Source organism: Ursus americanus, chromosome 7 (assembly GCF_024610735.1).
Source record: "Ursus americanus isolate L20-20 chromosome 7, mUrsAme1.1.p, whole genome shotgun sequence".
NCBI lineage: Eukaryota > Metazoa > Chordata > Mammalia > Carnivora > Ursidae > Ursus > Ursus americanus.
The window spans coordinates 49,956,671-49,978,886 of NC_142133.1; the positions used below are offsets into that span (position 1 = coordinate 49,956,671).

The following is a 22,216-nucleotide window of genomic DNA, read 5'->3' on the forward strand; positions in this document are numbered from 1 at the left end:
CTGTTTCCTCCTATCACTCTGACTTGGGCCTCCCATCATCACGCACTGAGGCTTGCACAGTATCCTCTTAGCTGGATCAGTTCACATCACATCATTCCTGACCCCATCTACGTTCTTCAGAGCTCCTTCTCAAGGCCACAGCAGAGGTGTAGGTGATTCTAACAGGCTGGTAATTATTTTCTCTAGGGAGTCCATTCCCAAATAGTGGGAGCGACAGCAGCCATGGCAGCAGCAATAGTGCCTGACTTAACCTCCCTCACAGAGTCGCGGGAGCTTGCCATGCACCCGTGTGTGCTCACTGCCAGTTTACCGGGGACGAAGGTTACCTGCAATTGACCTGGGACTCAGGCTGAGGTCTCCTGACTCTGCCTGTGCAGAGGGTGGTGACAGGGTGCCTTAAACCTAACTTGGGCAGACAGGTGTTACAGTACCTTTAAATTCCAGCATCTGGCACTTATTACCTGTGTCACCTGGGGCGGGTACCCTCCCTCACTTTCTCAGTTTCTGCACTTGAGTTTTATTAAGGTCATCACAAGGTTATCTAATAGCCTGTGAGAAGGTTCTAGATCTGTGAGGGCTGCAGGACACTAGTGGTGTGAGTTTCGTGTGTGCCCTCTGCTGGCCAAATTCATAAATTATGTGAGGAGGTCAGGGTTGCTAGCTAGCCACATGGTGAAGGTCAGAGGACATGGAAGGTTCCCAGGCTCATAACCTTTCTTCTCCTGTGCCATTCAGCACATATGTGTTACCTGCACCTCTCTGGAAAGGCAGAGGCCCACCCACGGTTCATCTTTTTTATTGACCCTCCTGAGATGCGCTTCCACAAAGGAAAAGTTTCAGCCTCATCATAGCACCCTCAGGTCTCTCCAGTCTCTGATCCTGTGACTCCCCTAAGAAACATAGTGCCACCACCCTCATCCCCACCCTCACCCATCCCCACCCTCACCAGTTCACCCAGGTGGCTTACATGAATAGGGAAAGCTCATTGTGGGGAAGCTCATGTTTGGCTCCGGGGGGCTTCTGGTGAAGTCTGGAATCAGAGACAGTGAGGTTAGCACATACAATTGGAATTTTCCAGGGATTTAGGAACATCAGGGACCATTTAATGCTTTACTTCTTCTTTGTATGTTTTGAGAAACACTAAAGCAGAGAGACAGTAATGTCATAAAAAAAAAATAGCTTTCCTGCGGGTGCCTCGGTGGCTTAGTCAGTTAAGCCTGATTTCAGCTCAGGTCATGATCTCAAGGTTGTGAGATTGAGCCCCATGTCAGGCTCTCCGTTGGCCAAAGAACCTGCTTAAGATTCTTTCCCTTTCCTGCTGTCACTCTCCCCAACCTCTCTCTCTAAAAAAACCAAACTTCCCTGGTCAAAAATGGTGGAAATGGAAATGAAATAGAACTAACTTGGTTTCTGAATGCAGAACTTCCTAGAACCCTTACTTATTACAAACATATGCATTGCATTAATTCAGGGGGTAGAGTATACATTGCCCACATTACTCAGAATAATCTGGAGGCTTCTACCTGATAAAACATTAAGTTTGAGAAGTGCCTGAATGAAATCTCTGGTCATAATCCAAACAACCTTTGCACATTGAGAGCACACAGCACCTAGGGAAGAAGAAAACTCAAACCTTGTGCTCTGGTGTGAAGGTTTTACACTGTCTTGGCATTGCTAACTACTTGGCTATCTGAGGCAATTCTGCCTCTCACCACTCTGAGCCTTGTTTTTCCTGCCTGTCCCTCCAGCTCTGACAGTCTATGCTTCTAAGAAGCAGGAGGACTGCATCTTGGTGAGGTCGGAATGGGGGAAGGTGGAGCTGCCCCAGGCCGGGTTCAGACAAAGACTCTCAAGGATTGTGTTGGAGTCAGAGGAAGCCTCTTCCCTTTCTACACATGTCACCTACAAAGAGGCAGAATTAGGACATGGCCTCAATGTCACCTTTTGGAGTTCCCCAAGATTGAGCAATTACAGTATCTGGTGCTTATGCCTTCCTGGTGTGCACTCCCTGCTGCCTAAGGGACAGAATGTGCATGGTGGCCATCACAAGGCCCATGTTCCAGGAGCAGAGCTGGTTCCAAACCTCTCTTTTGGCAGATACACATTTGTCAGACAAATGTCCTATTTTTAGTTTGGGAACATTGATTGCCATGTATGACTTGAAGGCTCAGGGGTTGGGCCTCTGTCATGTTATAGGCCTCTCCCTTCACAGTCCTTGCATTAGATAGTCATTTGGGTTAAAAGCCTCCTCTCTTCATCCCCTTGAGCCAACACGCAAGTGCCTTCCTCCATGGGGCACTCAGAAGCCCTAAGCTGGTGTCATTTTCCCACCCCAAACTCAGACAACCCCTTCCGCTCCAGGGCCTTCTCCTGTGCCTGAGCAGGCTGGGAGGAAAGAAATGCATTTGGATGATCCAGAACCATCCAGTTGGTGAGCCAGGACTTCAAAGCCCCAGATCTGGGGGTGAAGGTGATCTGTTTATCTACTACCTAACGTACCTAGGCACCCATGGCAAAGCTTCATTTTCTCTTCAAGGATTTCTCTCGCCTAATTCATTTACCAGGAAAGTTCTCAAAGGTTACTTACCATGCAAGGTCAACAGGAAGGAAAGGGTCTATGCACAAACCTACAAGGTCCTGCTTTAGGAGGGGTTTTTTGGCCCTGGTATGGATATTTGCAAAAATCTTACCTTCTGAGCAGCACTGGGACTCGTCTCTTTCCTGGTCTTCAGACCATATTCACACCCGAGTCCTTCAAAAATGACATTTTTAACACAATGCAATGACTCAACAGGAGCCTGGGATGAAAGGCAGGACCTGTGTAGACAGGAAGGAGATCAGTTATGGCACTTCTGACCCCCAGGAAACCTTGCTGGACTCCCCTAGTGCTGAATGGCCATCAGCCTTGCTCTCTGCTTAGAAATGTTTGCTGTGTCCAGGAAAGCCTCGTAAGATTTGACTGTGCTTCTTCTATCACTCCTTCTTTGATTCTTGCCCTTCCAAAGCAATGTTTCCAAACCATAGGTCACGATATCGTTTTTTACGGATCTTGACAATATTTGATAAAAATGTAATCAAAGGTTCAAAGTGTATTGCTCTAGTCCTGGGGCTATCAAACTACAGCCCACAGATCAAATCTGTCCCACTGCTTATTTTTTTAAATAAAGTTTTATTGGAAAACAGCCATGTCCTTTTTTACATGTTGTCTATGGTTGCTTTCTGGCTTCAACAGCAGAGATATGTATTTGAAAGACAGATCATCTGGTCAGCAAAGCATAAAATGCTGACTGTCCCAACATTTACAGAAAAAGTTTGCTGACCCTCTGCTGTAATCTAATCTTTGCAAAGAAAAGCAGTTTCTTTTCAGCCTCTTGTCATGGAAAACTGAGCCTCCAAATGTCCCAGAAGGCTCAACTCCCAATGTCTTGGGGAAGGGATGACACGGGAGCTCTTCACTGGGAGGGCTTAGAGGAGAGAGATTTCTAAACACTCCTTAATCCTGCAGACCACATCTCACTCACTGCACAAAGAACTTGCCCCAACATTAGTTCAGGACAACACAGTGAGGGAAGTGAGACAAGAATTGTTATTCCCATTTTACAGATGAAAAACCTGAAGGTAACTAAATTCTCGAGGGTCACACCACTTTTAGTTTAAATAGATGGGCTGTCTGTATGGAAGCCCAATCCTTTGAGAAGGGCTTCGGAGTGAGACAAAGGGAACTAAATGGTTTTGCAAAAATTAAAAATGACATGATAGGGCTCCAGGACTTGGCAGCAAAGAGAATGAAAGATGGGGGGGATGGTCACTAGGTGGCTCTAGGAGGTGGGGACACCTGATAGATCTTTAAGGGCATGGATAGCCACTATCTGAGTTTAAGTTATTTGTTATTTGTTATTTGGCTGCATCCCCCAAATCCACAAAGCACAACTGCCTTTGTAGTTTGGGGATAAATCAAGGGACACAAGGAATTGGTGGCACTTAAGAAGGTAGAGAATTTGGCAGCCACATGACATCAGAATAAAAAACATCTGGCAGAAATGTAGGTACCCAAATACATGAAGATAATGGTGGTCCTGATGGAGGACAGAATGATACCTACAGACTGAGGTACTTGGGATATCCCTGTGAGCTGCTATAGAATTTGCCACCTGTTTCAAAATAAATGCAGGTGGCTTCCACAGAGCTCCCTAGAGAAACAGTGCCTTCAGCCGTCTGAGGTGGATCTCTTTTTACGTAAGAACACTCAAAATATTGAAGCTTCCAAAATCTCTTTTCTGAAGACCAGTACTTCCTAGATTCTGAAATCAGTCTTCTCTAGAATCCAAAAATCAGAGATAACATTATCAGGGTTTCCAGGTCTCCAAAGCTCAGTGTCTGCCTGGCCCTCCAGCAAAGCTCCGCATATCGGCAGAAGCCCTCCTGGCAGACATCAGGCTGCTCTTGGGGCTGAGAGCAAGGTGGTCTGGGCAGGTATCAGAGACAATATTTAGAAATTCAGGAAATTCATGCTTCTGGGAAAAAAACAAGGCAGGGCCAGAGGTTGCTCTGCTTTCCTATCTATGTCAGTTGGCCTCTACAGCTGGAGTCAGTACCACTTACCTGAGCCAGGGATCCCCTCGTGCTGTGGTTCCTGGAGCTTGGCTTGCCTTCTCCCTTTAGGATCTCTGATGTGGAGGGGCCAGGTCTGGTCCTTACTTTGAAGAATCAGTTTGGGAGTGTGTACGCAAATGCAATAGCAGCGTTCCTTTACCCAATAATAAATAGCATCTTGGGTTATTAGTCATTACTCATTGTCTGCCTTTTCCACACCAAGGGAACAAACAAATTCCTGTGGAGTAGTGTCACTATGCCAAGGACTATGCCACATCCATTCAACACATTTCAAGGCACTTGAAACAGGCTGTGTGCTGCCAGTCCAGTCCGACAGCGAAGATGTAGGAAAGAGACACGAATTAAAGGAAAGGGGAGACACAGGGTCCAGGATGGACACTGAGCCTGGGAGGTGCAGGCAAGTCCCTGTTTTCCTGCTGGTTCTTTACTCCAGTCCCAGAGTTCACCCAGAGGAAAATATCCTTCTTTCATCTCTCCTTAAGGAGCACTCCAGGACATCACTGACACTCCTGTCCACCTCTTCTCTGTTCGCTCTTCTTCAGTGGTGACATGCAACACATCCCCAGGGGGCCTTCCTTGTTTAAGCCCACCAAGAACCAGCTTCTCCCACAGCCTGTTGGCTATTTACTTGCTTTTTTAAATTATTATTTTGCATTGCATTTGCTCTTGTCACTTAACAAGTATGGTTGTGCTTCCCAAAGCCAATAACAGCTGGTCCATTCAGAGGAAAATCCACATGACCAAGTAAGATCATAGCTGCTGGGCCTCCAGCAATGGCACAGGAGCAATGGCAACAGCCACAGCAGTCCGCTGTATGCTCTCAGTGTGCCAGGCCTGGGCTAAGCCCACTGCATTCTTTAGCTCCCCAATCCTGTGCCGATCCTGGGGCTGGTGCTGGCCTCCCAGGTTCCACTGTAAAAGGCAGTGCAGGTTAAGTGATTTCCCTGAGATCACAGACCAAGTTCCAGGCAGTCCAGGCCTTTCTGAGAACACTAAAGCTCCATCTTTCAAATATGGGTAAAGACTAGGATTTTATCTTCAGATCTTCTTCCATGCTCACATCTACATAACACGCAAATACAGGAATGTATCTGACAAATTATTTGGTAACATCCTTTCCTATTTACAAGGTATCCTGCCTTTTCTACTCAAGATGATATTTAAAATATCATTTCTTCTCATCAGTACTTTTCTATAACATTATTTTTAATTGCTGCAAGGTATTTCATTATTGGTCTAAAGATCTGAAAAATGTTATACCCTTGATAGCTGGACTAGAAATATCTAATTTGTCTGTTAAATGCTTAATAAAGAGATCTTTGGAGAATTTCTTGAGAAGCCTTTGGCATGGGGATGAGATTGTGAAGGAAAATATTAAATAAAAAAATGGGAAACCCAACTGAGTATAAATTCTGTCATCCAACAGTCAAAGAATTAAAAAGCAATTTTGAAATTGGTTTCATTCCTGCATTCTGCATCACCATAGGATGCTGACACTTCTCATGATTTGTCCAGGCACTCATAGCAGGAGGGGCAGCAAGGCAAATTCTCTGCTCTAGAACTAGCCACGCCTGAGAAACTGGACAGTGCTACGGGAACAGACCCAGCTGCAGATGCCCACAGGAGACATTCAGTCTGGTGTCCAGAACACAGTGTCCAAGGGAGCGTGGAAATGCATTATCTCTGCAAGCATTTGGTAAGGAAAGATGGGAGTGGGTCCCACAGAGGTAGCACGAAGTCCCAACAGATGGGAGGAGCTTAGCAATAAGGAATCCAGGTCAGGTGGTAGTCACATATCCAGCTAAGCACCCAGCCAGTATCTGAGAGGCCCATCAGCAAGTAGCAGGGGCCTCATCATTAGCATGAGGTTCAGAAGACTGGAAAATTTTAAGAGGCCACAGTGTTAAGTAGTGAGCAGGACAGAATCCAGAACAGAACACAGAGTAAGAAAGTAGAGGAAATTACGTAATTTCATGTTTGTTGTAAGAAACATTTGGAAGTCAGTAAAGGGATGGTTGCAATCCCCATTATTAGTGTGGCTGTTAACTAACATCTCCTGACTTCCAGTCTGCTCGTTTCCACCTTACATTTTTTCCACCAACGTCTGTATGTCCATGTCTGACATGTATTCTGTAGTTATGTACAGTATTTTATATGTGACCATGAGGTCAGATGTATTAATTCTATTGAGAACATGTTCTCTATCTTTACTGATTTTTTTTGTCATCTTGTTCTATCAATTATGTAAGAGGCACATTAAGATCTCCTACTATGCCATAGGTTTATTATTTTGATCTTGAATTTGGCATTACATATTTTGAAGCCATGGTTAATTAGGTACATATAAATTTATAATTTTTTATCTCTCTGGTGATCTGACACTTTTATCCCTAAGGAGAAACCCTCTATCTCTAGGAATGCTTATTGTCTTAAAGTCTACTTTGTCAGATACAGAAGTCTTCTTTAAATTAGTATTTGTGTGGTATATCTTTTCCCATCCTTTCCCTTTCAACCCCCTCCACCTTTATGTTTTAGATGTATCTCTTGCAAACAGCATATAATTGGGCTCTGTTTTCTTTGCATAATCAACCTTATCATATAAACGGCCTACATCATTATGGATTATAAGACATACCAATATTTTATAGATCAGTAACAGGAGGAGCACCAATTAAACCATGACACAGCATCTCAACAATAGCACTATGAAGTGCACAAATCAATCACACCAGCTTCTCCATGCTTCAAATCTTCTTTCATCAATTCCAAGGGATTTGGCAATTTCTTGTGTTTTACACTGCACATATCTCAGAAACGAACTGTAACAGACCTTCATCTACTTGTGGCTAGCTTCTTTTTTTAGGTCTCTAGAAGCTTTTGGTATTTGCCGAAAAAAAAAAAGAATTGCTTCACTATAATTACCTTTTTACCTTACTCCTCAATTTTCATGCCAAGTCAGAGGACATTTTTTTGAAACATTTCCAACAGAAATTAAACTCAATATATGTAATAACAGTGATCCACAAAACTCAACTGATGACCAAAAAAAAAAAAAAAAAAAAGCTCTGACATGTTAGCACAACCTGGCAGGACTCACGCGATGCCACAATCTATCATATGCCTCCCAATTCCAGAAATGTAAAAATATGAGTAAATGTGTGTCTTAAAATCGATGAATTAGAGTGTTTGGGTTTAAAAATCTACCACTGTTATGGTGCTTTATATTCATTACTCCTATTCTGTTTCTTCTCCCCCTTCTTGCTTTCTTTTGGTTTGAATATTTTTTATCATTCCATTTAACTCCCTACTAGTTCAAAATTTATATACTTATATACTTATTTTCTATTCTTTTATTGCTTATCCTAGAAGTACCCCCCATGTATCCTTAAATTATAAAGATTAATGCTAATGAATAACGTTACCCACCTCCCAGACAATCAAGATGACAGAATTCCTCCATTTACCTCAACTTCACCCAATTTATATGCTTCTACTGTCATATATTTTAATTCCATATACTTTCAAAACTATAAAATACTATTAATTCATGGCCTGAGTGTTAATTTACTTTTGCCTCTATATTTAGTAACTTCTTTGCTCTTTATTTCTTCTTATATCTCTACCTTCCATCTGGGATCATTTTCCTTTTACCTGAAGTACATATTTTAGATCTGCTCTAATATGGTAGCCACCAGCCACATGTGGCTGTTTAAATGTAAAGTAAAATTGTATAAAATTTAAAATTCAGTTCCTTGGTCTCACTAGAAACCACTCTAATGAGCCACTTTAGCAAGTGGCTAAAGGCTATTGCATGGCAAATATAGAGAACCTTGTCATCATCTTCGAAAGTTCTATTGGATAGTGCTTATCTAAAGTTTCCTTTCCTGCAGATCTTATGATAGTGAACACCCTCTGTCTTTGTTTAGCTGAAAATATCTTTATTTCACCTTCATTCCTGAATTGCCAAGTTCATTATTACCAGAAAGGAAGCTCCAGTGTGTACTCTGCCTGTATCAAGATACTTCTGCAGGTCCCACTGTCCTACCATTCGCCTCAAGGAACATTCAGTCTCTGTCAAAAGGCAATCTTAAAAACTGACGTGGAAATTGGATTTTTTTTTCCCAAAGAACAGTCTTATCCATGGGGTCAGAGATAAGTAAAATGCCACTATTGCAGCTGGGAATAAATAAGGAATTGAGTGGGATTTTGTGGGTGAGACTGGGAAGCCAATCACCACTTACTACATTTCTTCCTGTCAGAAAACACATCTTACATTCCAAACTCACTCACATATGAGCTTTTGGAAACCTTAGGGAGCTGATGGCCCTTGTCTCCTAAGAGGGGCCCCTGCACATAGCAGGTAGACAGGAAGAAACTGTTAGAATTTCTAATTATATAACAGTAGGAAAGCACAAATATAAACCACTTTTTAAAAAAGTAAACATTTAAAATGTGTGCTCAAAAAATTTAACTGTTTGGGTGACCATGATTTAAAACTATACATATATTTATTTATTTATTTATTTAACAGAGAGAGAGCATAAGCAGGGGGAGCAACAGGCAAAGGGAGAGGGAGAAGCAGGCTCCCCACTGAGCAAGGATGCAGGGCTCTGGGACCCTGGGATCATGACCCGCCTAAGGCAGACACTTAACCCACTGAGCCACCCAGGCGCCCCAAAAACTATATGTTTTTTTATATTTGGGGGGTTTAAAATATAAAATTATACAAATATAAAATGAAATTTATTAAATATGAAATTATTTAATTAAACTTATTTTATTTATTCAGCTTTATTTTCTTAAACCCCAGGTTGGAATGTAGACTGTAACAAAAGATTCTAAATATACAAAAAGGTATGAAATAACCTGACCGCAGGGGAGTGAGGGAGAAAGGTGCTAACCTAAAGTAACTTTGGAAATGAGTGGACTCTATAAGACCAAAGGCAAAGGAACTGTATATAAGCAATACATGGAGTTGGTAAAGTTTCCCACGGAGTGAGGAGTACAAGTGAACAACTTTGAAGCCATTATACATGGGTACTGGCATTTAACAATTAAGCAAATGAATGGTGGATGGTAGCAGCCAGGATTCTCACTGTTACAGTGAGAGTTTACAGACAAGCCTGGGGAAAAGGCTGAAGTGATCCATGTGGAAATAGATTACAGTTAGAGACATCGGTATGAACACAGGTTTGGCTTAATACAGTACAGACAGTTACATACAGAAGTATTTATCAACATGTGTATATGCCTGGGTTGGTATCATGTGTATATTTCCCTGATCGGTCAGCTGGGAGAGCCTGGAAGCAATGATACCCAGTGCAACAAGCATACCTAGTGCCCAGTTCATAGTTTTTAATACCATTCTCTAATAAAAAGAATCAAGGCTCCTTGGGGAAATGCCTGAAATTCTAGGGCTGGGTCAGGAAATGTACAAGATGGGTCTAGAGTACCTTGTAGTACCAGAAAGTAAAAAAGCGGGGGAGGCAGTAATTGGGTATGTCAAAGGGACCCCAAAGCCAACTAAAAGGGTTCCCAGTGGCCAAAGTTGGAACAATTTGAGCAACAAAACAAATAATGTAGCATTGGATTATAAAGTATAAAATAAATATCCATGAGTCCATACTGATATAAATAAATATTGAATAAATAAGCAAATGGGGGAGAACAGATTTCCTCTGCAGAAGAAATCCCAATAATTTATGTATATACTTCCTCCCTCAAAAAGGTGGAGCATAACTCCCCTCACCTTAGGTGTGGGCTGACCCATATTGTCTCCCTTCCAAAGAGTACAGTGTAAGGTGGGGGTGGGGGACGTAATATAACAGTGGAGAAATCTGGAAGACACTTCCTCAGTCAGTTGATCAAGGCCAGCATCAACACTGATAAGTCATATTGATAACATGTAATTTTGATATGATGTCATGAGACTGGTACTTTACCTCAATGGTCTTCCTCCAAAAAGCCTGTAACTCTAGTTTAATCATAAGAAAAATATGAGGCAAGCCCCAATTGAAGGAAAATCTACAAAATATCTCAAACTGTCAAAGTTATTAAAACAAGAAAGTCTGAGAAACTATCACAGTCAAGAGGGCTCCACGCTCAGTGCGGCATCTGCTTGAGATTCTCTCCCTCTCCCTCTTCCCCTTCCCCTCCTTGTGCTCTCTCTCTTTCTCTCTCCCTCTCTAAAATACATAAATCAATCTTTAAAAAAAAATAAAATAAAATCTGAACAAAGTATATACTTTAGTTAATAATGATGTATCAAGGGGCGCCTGGGTGGCTCAGTCAGTTAAGCGTCTGCCTTGGGCTCAGGTCATGATCTCAGGGTCCCGGGATCCAGCCGCGCATTGAGCTCCCCACTCAGCAGGGAGTCTGCCTCTCCTTCTGCCCCTCAACCTGCTCTCATGCTCTCTCTCATTCTCTCTCTCAAATAAATAAAATCTTTAAAATAATAATAATGATATATCAATATTGTTGGTTCATTCATCATGACGAATGTGCCCCAACAATGAGAGATGTTAACAACCAAGGAAATTGGGTGTGGGGTATATGGGTATTCTGTGTACTATCTTACAACTTTTCTATAAACCTAGAAATATTCTGAAATAAAATAGATATTAATTTTTTAAACATTTAATTTTTTATTAAAGTCTATATGTCTTTTTATACTTTGGGGTTTTGGATCATGTGGCACATATTCCTTTTTTTAAGATAATAACAATAAATGCAAATTCTCATGCTCCTATACCCTGAGCTTCTGATTTAGCAGGCCCAGGGTTAAGCCCAGAAATAGGCTTTTTCACAAAGCTCCCCATGTGATTCTGGTGCAGGTGGTTCAGATCATATTTGGAGAAACACCACCTCTTCCTGATATGTTTTATTTAAATGTGCAAGAAAATGTATGACACAGCTGAGAGCCATTTGGGGTGATTGGGACCTAGCAACCTGCACTACCAGTGTTTGGTCTAGCCTCAAATACAGACAATGATCAGCATTCTACCACAATAAAGAAAAAAATGTGACCCTGAACATGGAGAACAACAGCATCAGGGAGGAATCCGATACTTTAAAACAAACAAACAAACAAACAAAACTGTAGTTGCTTTTTCAGCACTGCTAAGTCATCCATTCACACATTCATTCATTTTTAAAAAGTTATTTGCATGAGGCACGGTGCTAAATGCTGGAAATAAAAATGGTGAGCAAATGCTGACACCATCCCTACTGCTGAGGGAATTGTAACCTAGTGGAAGATACAGATGTCAACCGAAGTTCCACCCAAGCAAATGTAAAACAACTCCTAGCACACGTGCTGTGAAGGAGAGAGGCCCAGCTTATCACAGGAAATTTAGCCAAGGGGAGAGGGAGGGCTTCTTTGAGCAAGTGACTCTCAACGTGAGACCTAAAGAGGACATAGGGTTTAACAAGCCCAAGAGGGGATGTAGTAAGTCTTTGGGGTCAGAATGTTTCTGTTATTAATGTTAGAACAAGCAAAAGCAGAGTAAAGGCAAAGCAATGAGGACTCCGTGAGAATTTCTGCACCTCTCTATCTGGCGGGTTAACACGTCTCACAGACACCTCATCTGTGTGCCTTTAATTTTCATGCTCTCCTTCCCCATCAGAGTTTCCTCTGATCACTGCCTCAGAAACAGAGAGCTCATGACACCTACCTTTCTTCCTCCCCCACTCCACCCACTCCATCCTCTGGCATCGATAAAGCCAGTTTCCTAACAAAAATTAAAATAAATTATTCATGAAGTTCTATTTGCAAGAAAAGGCTTTGGGCACACCCAGGGCATTCTACGGCTCAGAATTCAGCAAAAAAATGAAAGGTTTCTTTTTCTTTCCCTCATCTACTCATGAGTTGTGCTCACCTTGGGACCCACCAAGGTAAGAACTGTGAGGTGGGGGTGTCATGAACTCTCCTCAATATTTCCAAGTGTCAGGGGAAAAAAGACATATTTAACCACATTTAGGCCTTTCAAGTGAACTCAGAGATCACGTCTCTCTGCTTTTAGGTAGAATTGCCCCAACTCTACACTGTGGTCTGGTGATCTTGTACTAAGCAGAAGTCACGATAGACCACTGCATGGTTTTAACACACGGTTTAAAACATAAGCTAATTCTTGCTTGGTAGTGTAGTTTGTTTATAAAAATCTATCAAAATATACTGTGGGGTTGGAGGAATAAAAGCATAATTCAACAAGTTTCAGTAGCACCAAGCCTGGGAACGTTGATACAGCAGAAAGAACTGGTTTTGAATGCTGGCTCCATCTGCTCCAGCTCTATGAACTCACTCACCTCAGCTTTTCTGACCCAGCTTCCCCTGTTGTAAAGTTAGATCATGCTGGCCTCTCTGAGCGGTTATTAGAATCAGAGGTACAGCACATAGCACAGGGCCTGAGCAATGGTGGATAGTTCATAAGTGGAGTTCTGATGATGGAGATGATGATGATGATGATGATGATGATGATGATAGTGACGAAGACGATGATGATGGGGATGGTAATAGTGATGATGATGATGGCGATGTAATAGTGATGATGATAATGATGGGGATGGAGATGGCAATGATAACTTCCCATCAACAGAGATTCTGGATCAATTGGTTTGGGATGAGGTTCAGGCAACAGTACTAATTTAAAGCTCCCCAGATGACTCTAATATATAGCCGGGATTGACACCCATTGCCCTAGACTAGCAGTCCTTAAACTCTTTGATCTCAAGACATCTTTATACTCTTAAGTATTATTAAGATCCCAGAGAAGTTTGTTTTAAAACAAAATTTTAAAATACAAAAACATGTATACAAATCTTTCATTAGCTATTAGAGCAATGATATCATTGTATGTCATATAGCTTCTGGAACACTCCCCTGGACACACATTAAAAAATAAGAAGGAAAAAGGTAAATAATGCCTTGTATTGTTATAAAAATAGTTTTGACTTCATGGACCTCCTGATGCTGCCTTAGGCTAAACTTTTTAGACTTAGGTATTGCCCTCTGCACCCCCAACATTGCACACACATACACACACACACACACACACACACACACACACACTCAGCCTCCATCCCTGGCATCTCCACCACACCTAGAAGAAGAATCACACCCACTGGCTCTCGGTCAATAGAAGACAATCATATTCCACATAGTCTGTAGATGGAGCATTAGAAAGAGGCTGGGCTGAGGCTCTCCTCAGCTCTGGCTGCTTAAAACAAACCATGAAAGATTTGCGAAGTAAATGAACAGTGTAAACAAGACTGCAAGATCTGCATGGGCAAATAAACTGTTTTACGCACCCTCAGACTCTTTGGAAACAGACTAGACACAGCACATAATTGCTTGACCAATCACACATTACCTTCATGACTGGCAATAACAAACACGGCACTGTCGGCTGACCCAGATGAGTAGCAAAAGTTGCAAACTGGCCACCCATGGGAAAGATTAGAGTCACAGACTCTAGCTCATCGGGCCCACACAGTGTTATTTTAAAATACTGATTGATTCCCAACATTAAAAGCCAAGAGAGTTCACATTTTTAAAAATCTGGATTTGGGGCTTTTTTTTTTTTTTAATCTGGCAATACTAAGGCTTTGTTTCCACAGGGGGTTGGAGCAGAGTGATAAATGCACCTTCAGATGGTGGCTCGGTTTCTTTCTGACTGCAACCCACTCCTTTCAATTCTATCGCCTGTCATACCCACCAGGCACAGTATTTGGTGTTATATATTCTTGGAACTAATACAACAGCCTTTATTTAGAAAGTTCATGGATCCTGAAGGCCTCTCCTTTTGCATAAGCTATTTTAGTAAGGTTAGACTCACTCCATTTACACACAGGTCAAGATTACTATAACCTCTACTATTCGGAAGCTCCTCTGAGATCTGATGGGGATGAAGAAGGCCTCCAAGAGGCCAAGAGAGTGGGCATAAACTTCATTGCAACTTTCTCCAGGTATAGGTGTCACACTTGACCAATTTACTTCTATTGCACACATAATTCTATAAGCTTTTTCCAATCAGATTTTCTAGTTCAAAGATAAAAATAATTAGGAGAAAAAAATTTTCAGTTTGTGAACATATGAAGGAATCCTTTCCCCTCAAACCTACCCTTCCCAAAAAAACACAGTCCAAGGAATTTTTTTCATCAAGATTAATGGTGGATATAGGAGGAAATATTCTTCCCAACTATAATGTCACAATGACTAAGACAGTGTGATATTGGTAGACGAATAGACACATATATAAATGAAACAGAACAGAGAACTCAGAAATAGGCCCATACAAATACGTCCAATTAATTTTTGACAAAGGAGAAGAAGTAATTCAATGGAGGAAAGATACCCTTTTCAATAAATGGTGCTAGACAGACTTCTACAGGCAAAAAAATTAACCTCAACCTAAACCTCGACCACATATAAAAATTAACTCAACAATGGGTATTATATAAGACTGATGAATCACATATCTGTACCCCTGAAACAAATAATACATTATATGTTAATTTAAAAAAATAGTTTAATATAAAAAAATTAACTCAAAAAGGATCATGGACTTAAACAGAAAATATAAAACTTTCAGAAAAAAATGGAGAAAATCTTTGGTACCTAGGACTACACAAAGAGTTCTTAGACTTGACACCAAAAACATGATCCATAAAAGGAAAAACTGATAATTTGGAATCACCAAAATTAAAATGCTCTGTAAATGATCCTGTTTAAAGGATGAAATAACAAATTACAGACTGGGAGAAAATATTTGCAAATCACATATCTGACAAAGTACTTGTATCTAGAATATACAAAGAACTTTCAAAGCTCAACATTTAAAAAACAAACCATGCAATTAGAAAATGGGCAAAAAGGGGTGCCTGGGTGGTTCAGTCAGTTAACTGTTCAATTCTTGATCTCAGCTCAGGTCGTGATCTCAGGGTCATGAGTTCAAGCCCCACATTGGGCTCCACACTGGGCATGGAGACTACTAAAAGAAGGCAGGAAGGCAGGGAGGGAGGGGGGAAGGGAGGAAGGAAGCAAGGAAGGAAGGATGGAAGGAAGGGGAAAGGAAAGGAAAGGAAAGGAAAGGAAAGGAAAGGAAAGGAAAGGAAAGGAAAGGAAAGGAAAGGAAAGGAAGAAAAAAGGGCAAAAGACATGGACAGATATTTCACCAAAGATAATAAGCAAATGACAAGTAAACACATGAAAATATATTCAACATCATTAGCCATTAGAAAAATGTACATTAAAACCCCACTGAGGTATCACTCCATACCTATCATGATGGCAAGAATGAAAAAATAGTCATAACACCAAATGCTAGCAAAGATGTGGAGAAACTGGATCACTCATACATCGTGATAGAAATATAAAATGGCACAGCCACTCTGGAAAATTGTTTGGCAGTTCCTTTTAAAACTAAAAATGAACTTACCATATGACCCAGCAATTGCACTCTTGGGCATATATCTCAGAGAGATGAAGGTTTAAGTTCATACAAAAACCTATACACTGATGTTTTATGTTCGCCTTATTCATAATGGCCCCAAACTGGAAACTATCCAAAAGTCCAAGAGGCGACTGGTTAAACAAACTGTGGTACATCCATACCAGGGAATACTACTTAGCAATTAAAAGGAAAGAACTATTGATATACCCAACAACTTCGATGAACCGCAAGGAAATTATCCTGAGTGAAGAAAAGCCAATTTCAAAAGAATACTTACTTCATGGTTCCATTTATATAACACCCATTAAATAACATAATTATAGAGATGGAGAACAGATGGATAGTAGCCAGGGGTGAGGGATGAGGGGAATAAGGTGGGTGTGTCTACAAAGAGCGAGATGTGTGGGGTCGCACGGTTCAGTATCTTGATTGGGGTGCTTATGTGGAGCTACACATGTAATAAAATTACATAGAGCAGCAGACACACACAAATGAGTGTGTGTGTACCTGGGGGAATCTGAATGAACTCTGTGTATTGTACCAAGTCAGTTTCCTGGTTTTGCTGTTGTACTGTAAGAATGCAAGATGGTAACACTGGGAGAAACTGGCTGAAGGGCACTCAGAACCTCCTTGTAATACTTCTTTGCACCTTCCTGCCAATCTGTAATTATTTCTAAATAAAACATTTTCTTAAAAGGCTACGTCATTTAATTTTAGAAGGTCCATTTTACTATTGGAATTCCTATTTCTCTGTAATGATCAAGATACAGCACTAGTGGTCCCTGGCCTCCCAGGGCTCACAGTTCCTGCTGATTTGTTCTGTAAACCTGGCCAAACCACTTCTCTTCTCTGGCCCTCAACTTCCCATCTTCGAAATAAAAACTGAATGACTATTAAAAACTCTTGCAGTTCTTGAGATGAAGGGCCTCAGATGGCCTGAAGAGGCTGCCATGTAATATAAATGTGGGCCCTTTACTCAGTCAACCGTACAAGACAGAGGGCAAAAACCAGGGCATGACAACCAAGAAGTCGTGTAAATAAGAACCATTAGACATCTGCTCCGGGCCCGGAAGCCCAACTGGTGTCGCCAGCTGGCAGAGTATGAAGACAACAGGGGCTTCTAGAAAACATGTGAGTGGAGCTACAGGGGGAGAAATGAGAAATATGTGGGAGCAGTGCCAGTCCCCCCATGATTCAACCACACGTACGTGTGGGTATGAAAGACTCAGCCTGCAGTCCAGACTCCACCCTGCCTCTCCAGTGCCCACCAGGTGGCAGGATTTGGTTATAGTCTTGCTGTCTAAGCTAGAGCCCAGACACCAACCAACACACTGAAGACATCTCACCCAGTCTCATGGTTTCAAATACCATCTCTTAGCCAATGACATCCATGTTTACATCTTAGCTCTCACCTCTCCCATGGAATCAAGACTTGTTTGTCTAACTGCCAATCTCACATTGATATTTGGCATCTCAGACTGCAAATGGCCAAAACCAAACTCTTGCCTCCCTGTCATCCAAACCTGCTTCTTCTCAATCTTCTCCCTCAGGAATCAGCACCACTAACCTGCCATTCCTCTACAGTCTGTTAAGGAGTCCTGGTGACTCCACCTTCTGAGATATAGCCCAACTCTGTCCACTTCCCTCCGACCCCACTGCTACCGCCCAATCCCAAGCATGGGGCTCTTCTTTTCTCCTCTGGACCTGAGTCCCTGCTTTACAGCTGCCTCAATAAGATGATCCTTTTTCCGTGTAAATTAGGTCCTATCACTCGCGAGCTTAAAACCCTCCAATGGTTTCCTGTCTCACTTAAAATAAAATCCAAATTCTTTATCCTGGCAAATAAGGCCCCATCTACCTCTCTGACTTCATCACCCTCCTCCCTCACTGTGCTGCACTGGCCTCCTCCACTTCTTCCGATATGGCAGGGCTTTTGCACTCACTATTACCTGTGCTCAAAGCAGAGGCTCCTCCCCAGATGTTCTCATGCCTGTCTCCTTCTCATGGGCACCCCTCAGAGACCTTCCCTGACCAACCTCTCTCAGGTTACATAACCACTGCCCTCCCCAACATCACTTGTTTCATTTTTGTCATAGGTTATGTCACTATCTGAACATTTTCTTAGTTTATTATTCATAATTGGTCCCTTGCCTGTCCACCATGAGAACATAAGCTATATGTGAACAGGCACCTTGTCCACCTTGTCACTCCAGTGGCTATAACATAACCTGTTACACAGCAGATGTTCAATAATATTTGTTAAATGAATGACTTACTAAAGGCCCTCTGTGCTTCCCTGGCTATGTAAGTATGTTTGTCCTGGTTTCCTGCCATAGAGCAGTTCTCCCACTCTGATAACAGGCCTGCCTTGATTTATTGGACTGAACCCTAACCCCCAAGCTCACTAGTTTCTTACTCTTGGAAACTGAATCTTGGTCCCTAAACCTCCAGCTGATGGCTGAGACCTGGTTTCCAACCAGATGACCTAAAATGAGACCTCGATATCACCCTGCCATGGTCTGGAGGGCCCTAAAGACCTCCCAGCCCTCTGTAGCTTATCATTCTGGCCCCAGCTTACATGTTGGTTTTCAAGGAAGACTGTCCTCATTATGTCCCTACACGGCCCCTCCCTGAAGAGAGAGAGAATATACTCAGCACCCACCCCTGAGAGGAGAAGTTGCTAATCAGATGCTCTGGCATGCACTGGGGTGCCTTTGACCAGGGAGTGGGCCAACAGCCCATGGCTGTGCCCATGTCCACTCACTCCCTGCACAGGCAGAATGCGCCCCCTTTCCACTGTGGAGTACTATGAGGAAGGCCATGTTTCCTAAGACAGATTCTGGCCATAATCTCTCTCAAGAGAGACAGTCCAGCCATCCTCCTTTCCTCTCTCTGTTTCCTCTCCCAGGTAGTAAATACACCTGATCAGAGCCTTCTGGAAGGAAGCCCAGCTGTCCATCACACTTTCTCCGTAACAACTCTCATCCATGTAGCTGACTTTTATTATTTCACACACTTAACCATCCAGATTCTGAGAGGAGGAAAGTTGAGTGAGGCCCTTCTCCAGCCTTAAGCCAATCCATGCCCCCCCCACCAACAGAGATACCACAAGAGCCCTACATCGAGTGCCATCAGATGCTTGTCCAATTGTTTACAGAATTAGTCCTTCGGTCTCTGTTGAGCGGTTATAATTTGCACATATAGATTTCTTTACAGGAAACACAAGAGGGAAGGAGAGATATGTAGAGATATGTAGTAAGATTTAGCCACCAAATCTTACCACAAAAACTTCACTAAATAAGGGGTGCATAGCACATGGTAGGTACTCAACATATACCCATTGATTGACTGAGTTTAAGTAGAAAGGACAACATAACCTAAGATTCTAGGGGTAGGAAGATTCCAGGCTTGGTTGGAGAGAACAGAATTGGGCTGCATGGCTGAGAAAGTCCCACCCAGCGCCTTAGTGACAAAGAAAGTCACCCCATGAAATTTAGAGATTTCTAGAGGTTGCTCTTTCACCATGCCCTTCTATAGGCTGACCCTTCTTCCTCCACTTGCTGGTATGAAAAGCTTTTTCTCCTCCCGGGCCTGTGTGTGAGAATCCCTGCAGCAAACAGTACACAGGAGTTTTACTGTCACTTCCACCCAGTAGTCCAGGTGTGTGGCTAGTTTGAGGACACCTAAAGGTGGCTTGTCTGCTAACTCACCCTTTGGTTTGGGAAACCTAACCTCATCTCTGGCCTTTTTCCAAACATCAGCTTCTTTGTTTCCTTCATCCCTATTGAGTTACAGCACCTATTCTCAGTAATTTGCCTCAAGGCCCAAATCCAGTGCCAATAAAAATTATTCTTTTGGGGGCACCTGGGTGGCTCAGTTGGTTGGGCATCCAACTCTTGATTTTGGCTCAGGTCGTGGTCTCAGGGTCATGGGATCGAGCCTCACGTGGGGCTCCGCACTGGGTCTGTTTGTCCCTCTCCCTCTGCTCCTCCCTTTGCTCTTTCTCTCAAATAAATAAATAAACAAAATCTTTTAAAAATTATTCTTTTGTAACTTTTCTATCTTATTTTTAAGTTATTATTTTATAATTCTCTTTAGTAAGAGCACCTAAGTGAAGATTATTTTCACCTAAGAAAGGATAAAACTCAAAGACATGACCATGGCCTGAAGATTCCTGTTACAATGGCTAGAAAGAAGAAGTCTAGAATTATGTTAACAGTGGTTGCTTTTGAAAGATAGGATTAGAATGATTTTCTTCCATTTTTCCATACTTTCCAATTCTCTGAAAAGACTTTATATTACCTTGATAACCAGGACCAAATCCAAATACTTAAAAAGAACAACATTCAAAAACATGGAAACCAGAGCAGAAAAGAAACTTAGCAGTTTCTTGCTAAAAGGACAGAAATTATACTTAACGTGAGAAGAAAATGGGATCTGAGGAATGGAAATGTTTTCCCTCTACGCTATGTTTCCAAAGTTTCTCAATGAGCCTTATTGCTTTTAAGAATAAAGTATCAAGGGGCGCCTGGGTGGCACAACGGTTAAGCGTCTGCCTTCAGCTCAGGGCGTGATCCCGGCGTTATGGGATCGAGCCCCACATCAGGCTCCTCTGCTGTGAGCCTGCTTCTTCCTCTCCCACTCCCCCTGCTTGTGTTCCCTCTCTCGCTGGCTGTCTCTGTCTCTGTTGAATAAATAAATAAAATCTTTAAAAAAAAAAAAAAGAATAAAGTATCAAATAAACATTATATTTATGAGAAATCAAATTCATGAAGAAGTGGAGAAGGTCTTCGAGGTATCTTGCCAGATGTTCCACTTCCATGAATTCATGTTAACAGAATATGGTGTAATAAGACCAGCAAAACACACGATTGTTGCAAAATCAGGGAAAACCACTTCACATCACCCCTTGGCCTCCCAGGCCAGTGTCATAACCGAAAACACACGTTGTGGTTGATTGTGTGTCACAAATTAGAATGACATGGCAAGAAAAGACAAACAAAAACCCTCTGACTAACTAATGGCAGCCCACACAGATGGCCGGGGTAACTCCACATTGCTGGTCGACAAACACCAGGAAGAAGCAACTTCTGTGACCACAACAGGAAGGATCTTATGTCCTTAATGAACAACATTTGGGTTATGCTCCTCCATTTGCACACCATTTTCCTGCTCATTATCTTATCTGACCAGTCCTAGGAGGTGGCAAGACAGATATTATTATATCCGACAAAAGACTTGTATACAAGATAGATAAAGAATAAAAATAAATATGGAACTCTTTTGTAATGATTTTAAGAGCCAATTACATTGGAAGTTGGGAGGTACACACACATATCCACCAAGCAATTCTCTGCAACACAAGCTGGGTATTCTATAATTCAATTCAAATCTAACACATCTCCCCAGAGATAGTGTCAGATTCCGCAGGTTAAGGGCTCAGTCCCACAAGACTGCTCCCCATTTCAGATGCCTGTCACAAATAGTAGGTCCCCAGGTTACCCACAACTTCTATCTGACTTGGCTACAAATCAGGGGTTCTCACGACCCATCCTTGGGTTCGATTAATTTGCAGGAATGGCTTACAGAACCCAGGGAAACACTTACTTACGTTTACTAATTTATTAAAGGATATGATAAAGGATACAGATGAACAGCCAGATGAAGAGATCGCTAAGGTGAGGTCTGGGAAGTTGCCGAGTGCAAGAGCTTCTGTCCCCATAGAGTTGGGATGCATCACCTTCCCAGTGCGGACATGTTCACCCGCCTGGAAACTCTCTGAACCCTGCACTATCGTGCTTTCATAGAAGCTTCCTCACATAGGCATGATCAGTTATTAACTCCGTTTCCAGCCCCTCTCCCCTCTCTCATGACAAGCCTTTCTAGTGACCATTCCTCATTAGGAGCCCACCCAGAGTAGCCTCAATAGAACAAAAGATGCTCCTACTGCTTTTATCACTTAGGAATTTATAAGGGTTTTAGGAGCTCTGTGCCAGGAATCAGGGGCAGAGACCAATGTAAATATTTTCTATGATCTCCTATCTTCTGACACAATAAGACAAACCACCAAATTTTTTAAATGGGCAAAAAGATTTGAACAGAAGCTTCACCAAAAAGAGATATGTGAATAGTCAATAAGCAAATGAAAAGAT

At 42.1% G+C, this 22,216-nt stretch overlaps 1 long non-coding RNA gene across 1 annotated transcript; it reads right to left on the reverse strand.

The window, feature by feature from the left end:
* Positions 1–969: 969 nt before the first annotated feature.
* On the reverse strand, positions 970–6,027 carry LOC123799631 (uncharacterized). Its single transcript, XR_006781668.2, has 3 exons — positions 4,603–6,027; positions 2,691–2,817; positions 970–1,030 (listed from the first exon to the last, which is right to left on the reverse strand). It is a non-coding gene; the product is annotated as an uncharacterized LOC123799631 (long non-coding RNA).
* Positions 6,028–22,216: the final 16,189 nt, after the last annotated feature.